The sequence below is a fragment of the Alligator sinensis genome, unplaced genomic scaffold (assembly GCF_000455745.1).
Source record: "Alligator sinensis unplaced genomic scaffold, ASM45574v1 scaffold188_1, whole genome shotgun sequence".
Lineage (NCBI taxonomy): Eukaryota > Metazoa > Chordata > Crocodylia > Alligatoridae > Alligator > Alligator sinensis.
The window spans coordinates 1731074-1737427 of record NW_005841903.1 but is presented as its reverse complement, the minus strand read 5'-3'; the positions used below and the strand labels follow the sequence as shown (position 1 = coordinate 1737427).

General features: G+C 44.5%; 1 protein-coding gene across 1 annotated transcript in view; it reads left to right on the top strand.

Moving 5' to 3' along the window:
• Positions 1 to 6354, top strand: part of ZMIZ1 (zinc finger MIZ-type containing 1) — a 510468-nt gene that overhangs the window by 296951 nt on the left and 207163 nt on the right. The window lies entirely within an intron of this gene.

The following is a 6354-nucleotide window of genomic DNA, read 5'->3' as shown; positions in this document are numbered from 1 at the left end:
CCCGCTCCCTCCCCCCCCCCCCCCCCCCCCCGGCGGGCCAGCTTGTCCCAGCCCCAGCCCCAATCCCTTCCTCCTCCATGCCTCTTCCTACCCCAACCCCAGCAGACTTACTAGCTGGAGGCAGCTGTGTCAGCTGCCTGTTTAGTCTATGGCTAAATCACCAAATCTTTCCAAATCGATTCAAATCAATTTGGAGCTTTTAATTGGTCTCCCGATTCAATTCGGATTCGGAGATTTGGTCCTCAAACCAGGCCGAATCTCCTCCAAATCAAATTGGCAACCAAAGCTTCACACAGCCCTAGTGTGCATATATATAAAATAACTTTATCTTTTATATTATATATAGATATATATAGAGAGGGAGATCTATATATAAAGATAGATCGATCGATCGATCTCCAGAGGGTCAAGACTTGTGTTACTGGTTGAATGTTTCACTAGAAGTATTGGGGTAGTTGCAGTTCTTCCATTTTTTTCCTTTGAGATTTGTACAGCTACAAATCCTTTGTCAACTTCCTGGCTCAGTTTATTGGAACATCCTGCTCCTGTGGTTAAGTATGTTTAGGAATAGCTTTGCCAGCAACAGTCCTGTGCTCCTGGCTTCTGAAGCACATTTACAGACTTGCCAGTCAATATTCCTGCTACATTAGATCTTTCGTCTGGGGGGATCCTCCATCTCCCAGCCCAATGCACCAGATCAGGCCCAAGTCTCATGTCACACCTGTGCCCCTGGCCCCCCATGCCAAATCAAGCCCCATTCCCACATGCCAGATTATGCCCAGCCCCGGTCCCACACTGGATCATGTCCCAACCCGCACAGTCCAGATTCATCCTTGGCTCAAGCCCCATGTATCAGAGTCCCAGCTCTGCATACAGGGCCATGTCATCTGGCCCAAAGGGCTTGAAAATTTGGCAGCGGGGGAGAGTGGCAGTGTTACTTGCCACTGCTCCACTGCTCGCAAATTTCTGGATCCATGGGGAGCCCTGTGGGCCAGGTGACATTGCTTCACAGGTGAGATGTGGCTCATGGGCTGGAATTTGAGGACAATGACTTGAAGTAACCATTTCCTCTGGCCTGATACTAAAAAAGGTATGTCGGTAAATAAAGAATGCTTTTTTTGACAAGACTAGAAACACACACAGGGAATTCTTTCATTAGCAGCAGATCTGCTCTCTGGAGTATCTATGTGAACTAGCTGGTAGCATGTCTCTGACCTTTGTCATCCTGTTTCTGGCTCCTCCATTAAATCAAATATCTTTTCCACTTTCTTCTTTTCATGTAATTATAAGCATTAGTTCTGTAACAAATTCATGGGCTGCAGACAGCAGATAAAATTAACGTCATTCACATGCGCCCACAGGAACAATAGAAGTGTTAAAAAAAAGTCAGGAAATTGCAAAAAAAAGTTGAAGCTCTCTTTCTTTTTACTAGCTTTCTCTTCAGTTAAATATGTATATATTGAAGGAGACCCCTGAGCTCCTTACCACCTGTTTACACCTGGAGGGGAATCATTATCATTAACATTTGCTCACTTGTGGTGAACAAAATCCACACCAAACTGTAGGTAAGTTGGGAATGCTGTGTAAGCACGTGAGGCAAGTGGGTATGTTGGGGAAAAGGGATGGACGTGCCACTGATGGATGTGCCAGTAACTTCAGAGTATATAAGATTTATAAGAGAACACAGCTTTTCACTATTCATTGCGTAGTCAAGGTGGAGATTGTTTCTCAGCATTCAGTTATGTTCAAGGTTTGTTAATTGTGTGCTGTATTTGCCTTTTCATTTTTCACTGTTGTTCCAAGTAGATGTTCACTGTCTACTAAGCAGCTGATTCATATACCCTATTTAAGTCTCAGGCAGTGGTTAGCAATGTTTTCTAGCAGCAAACCAGAATGACACAAATTTTGGTCAGATGCAGGACAGTGCTAGGATGTGGCTGCTTCCTTCCCCTTGCTGCCCTGCTACCAGAACACCCCAGTCACTCCATGGGCTGTATATTGCCAACCTTTGTGATGAGGGGAGCAGTTACACAGCTTTGTTACATGCCCTGCTTGCTATGTGAGAAGGTAACCTGATTTTCATTGGCTTAATAATTCAGTGTCAAACAATGTATTAAGTGTTATCATTTACAAAATGATAATTGTTTTGCCCAGCTCTTAAAAATGGACATTATGTGAGCCATTCAAATACCCAGACCTGCTAATAGATTACAGTTCAAATTCTCAATGCACATAATTGCCTCAGGAGACTAAGCTGTACTTTGTGTGGGTATTGAAAACATACGTCTCTAGACTCTCATCTGAGTAGAACAAGCTGTACTGAGAGCTTCTGATGGCCCTGCTCTTAGCCAGGGAATCACATCTCTTCACACTTGTCACTGACAAAGCTGTACTCTCAGAAGTCTCCAGATATAGTCTTAGACTTTTTCAGAATCTACCCCCCAGTTCTTACTTCTAATACTTGTTCTTGCAAGTTTCCAAGTTCTTATATTTGGCGCCCCCTGCTCATAATAGACCTGCGGTTTCCCAACTCTCTTCTAAGGAATCTTGGGGTTCTGCAGTAGGTCATTACTAGGGGCTCTGCCAAAAGACTGGAGATAATGGTGGAGTGGGCCAGGAGCAGTGTGCCACCATTGCCGGGCCAGGTCACCTGACTCTGCCTCAGCTCACAGGATAGGTGTTGGGGTCCATGGCAGAAGAAGTGGTATGAAAGGGCTCTGTAACTGCCATAGATCTATCTAGCTTTCTAAGGAGATGAAGGTGATCAACCCTGAAAAGAGAGAAAGCCCTCCTGTCAACCCTAGTGTGCTCCCTCCTGAGGAGCATAGAAAAAGTCTTTGTGATTCTAGTAGAAATATTTTATTTCCATAATATTGTTTAAATGTTGGAGGAAGGTAGCTGGAAGGTGCTGTTGTTTTGAAACAGGCAAAATGGCCATTTTATACGCAGCCTGGCATAATAGACAGCTGCTTCCTCAACTGAAAAGGGACAGGAGCAATAGACTGTTTCCTGTTACCCCCTGCCACACATTTGTGAAAAAGAAACTGAGAAGAAAGAGATGTTCCCTTCCTGCAAATGTATAAACTGTAGCAGTCAGTGGGTTAGAGACTAAAGGAGGGTCATTTCCCTAGGGGCAGCATCGCATCCTGTTTGGATGGAGAGGTTGCAAAGGTAGTGGGGATGGCAGAGCTGCAGAGAGTTGGACTTGCAGAAGAAGTGTTTTTCATGGGTTGGTTTCTGTGCCCCTAACACCCTGATTACCCAGAAGGTGGTCCCATTCTCCTGCTCTGGGGATTGTTATATGACCATTGCTACTGGGATCTCCCATTTTATGAGAGGCAGTATGGCTCAAGAGAAGAGAGACAAAAGGAGATCCCAAAAATCCCATCTCAGAGCTTTGGAGGTTACTCTACATACCAGCTTATTCTGTGAACAATGTGGACAGGCTGAAATTGGGGGCTGGGGGGACAGGGGGAAGTCAGTGTCAGAGATATGGGAATAGCTGCCTTGGTCTGTGTATCACAGTTGGTGCTGAGGAGAGAGTGGTGCTACAAGCAGTTCAAAGTTTGGAGCAGTGCACTGGGTAGGTAATGTCAGAGCCAGACCGTTTAGTAAATAAGCATTTTGTTTAACTTAAAAATAAAATCAGAAGGTAGAAGCCAAGGGAGCTACTGAAAGGAAGGCATAATTTGATGACTGAAAAAGGTAGCACCATTTTAGAGATGGGCCAGTCTGGGGCGCACAAGTTCAAGAGACCACCAAAAGTTTCATGGTCTTGAGATTCTGTGTTCTTACTCTGGCTCCAGAACTCAAGAGCCAAACTGGTTTCCCCATGCAGAATGATTTGAATGAAGGGGAGTCCAGAAACACACGAGCAGTCCACTTTTCCCACTCCCAGTTCCTAGAAACAAGAGTAAAAATGAGAAGCAACAGCTTATGGCCTCCCTCTTGTAGGGCTGGCGCTTTAATTGAAGAAAGGGTTTTTTTAAATATTTTTAATTTCACTTCAAAAAGAGTGTCTAAAATAAATCCTGTGAATCATGTTTTTAAGATGATGCTTTGTGGAGCTCTTAGACTGTATGGATTGTCAAGAGACTGTATTTTTTGTTCTGAAGCAGTCCTATTCTTAAAACTGTACACACAGATAGAAAGGAGCAAAGTCCCTGTGACTGCTACCAAAACACAGGAAAATAAAATGTATGCAACTGATCCAATATATATAATGTTTGATGTTAATCTGTTATTTTTCAAGGCAATCGGTCTCCTTAAAAATACAGTTAAAAAGTATTGGTCTAATGCAGGGGTGTCATACTCATCAGGCCCTATGGGATGGGCTGGATGAGAGATGTTGGGCTGGTTTGCAGGCTGGATTGGGACAAGTCCTATGTGCCACATGCAGTGCTTGCAGCACCGGGTCCATCCTGAGTGCCACATGTAGCATGTGGTGGGCTTGCTCTGCACACTGTGTGTGGGCTGGACCCAGCACTGCATACAGCACAGGGGTTCTGGGGTGCAGGCTGCGAACAGTGCCCCGCTGGACTAGCCCTATAGGCTAGTTCCAGCATGGCCCAATCCAGACTGACCCCAGAGCCAGCATACAGTGCTCACCCTGAACCAGTTGACCCCCTGTGCTGTGGGCAAGGGCCAAGATTGGCATGTGTGTCTTCTGGTCCGTGGGGTCAGTCTGGAAACTTAGAGTTCAGATCATATAGCTCTATGTGCTGGATCCATCTCATGGGTCATATGTTTGACATCCCTGGTGTAATGGATGGAACAAGAAAATTGGAGCTATTACCAGTACCTATTGCTGACTGTCATTGTGTTGGGGACCTCAGTCAACCACCATTTTTTTCAGTTTCCCCTTTTGTAAACAGCATGGCAATAACTTGTCATTTAATTGCTATTGTCTTTAAAACACTTTGAATAAAAGGTCCTATATTACTAAATAATATTACTGAGAACTTGTGTAGTAATTTTCAAAGAACTATGAAGATATCAGCTATGAAAAAACAACACTTTAAAAAGCAAAATAGCTGTTTGTGAATGCCACCATTTCAACTTCAAATAATTTATGCATGTAAGTATTAATGTGGAACTGAGCAGCCTGAGAATCCTCCTGACCAGTTTTCTCCACGCAGATTACTATTAAAATACAGTGTGCAGGTAGATTCTTGTCATGAAGGCAGTTAAACAAGTGTCTACAACAACTGAGCTGCTATTCCCATGAGTAAAATCTATTGAATATGAATAAAATCTATTACTACCTTTACCTAACATAAATATTTAGATCAACATTCAAATGGTACAGCCTGCTGTATTTCTGAGGGAAAGGCTAACTAATACTTTGAGAAAACCAACTCAAACATGTCAAGATATTTAAACTGAAACTGTCCTACTAAATGGCACAGGCACTAGAGAAGGAAGGTCCCATATTAAATTGGACCCTAGAATGAGGAAGAAACCTCTTACCCTCTGCCAGGGTGTTCTATTTTTTTATGCTGGTTGACTAACTGGAGAGGGCAATAGGCAATATTCACTCAGCCACCAAGAGAAAGGAATGAAAGTTTGATTCATCCAGCCATGGAGTTCTATTAAAGTGACATACAACAATTTGTACATGTTGCAAAATCTGAAAGTGTTGAGAAGGAGCAAGGATCCTTGCAGCTTCTTTCCCCCTCACCCCACAAACGCACCGCGGCTATGTCCCACGCCCCATCCTGCCCCGGCTGGGCAGCATCTGCCCCAGCCCCAATCCTACTCCCTCCTGCACTGCAGGGACCTTGATTGGGGCACCCCTGCCCCCCATGCCCGTTCCCTTCTCCCTCCCCTTCCACCACAACAGACTTACCAGCCGGACACCACTCTTCAAGCTGCCAGGCTGCATATCAGAAATCGGATCAATATCGGCCAATATGCCTCCTTAAAAATTGGCTATTGGTATCAGCCCCCGAAATCTCTATTAGTACACCCCTAAGACTAACATGACTTTAGGTTCTAAGATCTGAATCCAATACTCACTCTAATAGTCAGAAGGGAAGTGGCCTCAAATTTGTGGTAACACCTCATTCTGCTCCAGAGCAATCACTCTCTCCAGCGAGAGAACACTACCGTCTCCAGTCTCTATCTTGGTTACCAGCACTGTCTGCTGAATGATAGTGCTCAAACTGGAGCTCTTTATTTCTTTCACATGAGTAGAGAGGTCTGATTTATGTTTTCCCTTCTGCCTCCTGGAAGATGGAAGAAATAAGCAAGTGGTCACAAGCATATTCTCTGACACACAAGGCAGCATAGGGGGTGACAAACGCCTGGATTACCACTGTGGATGTTCGACTCTCGGGGTGGTCAGAAGCAGCG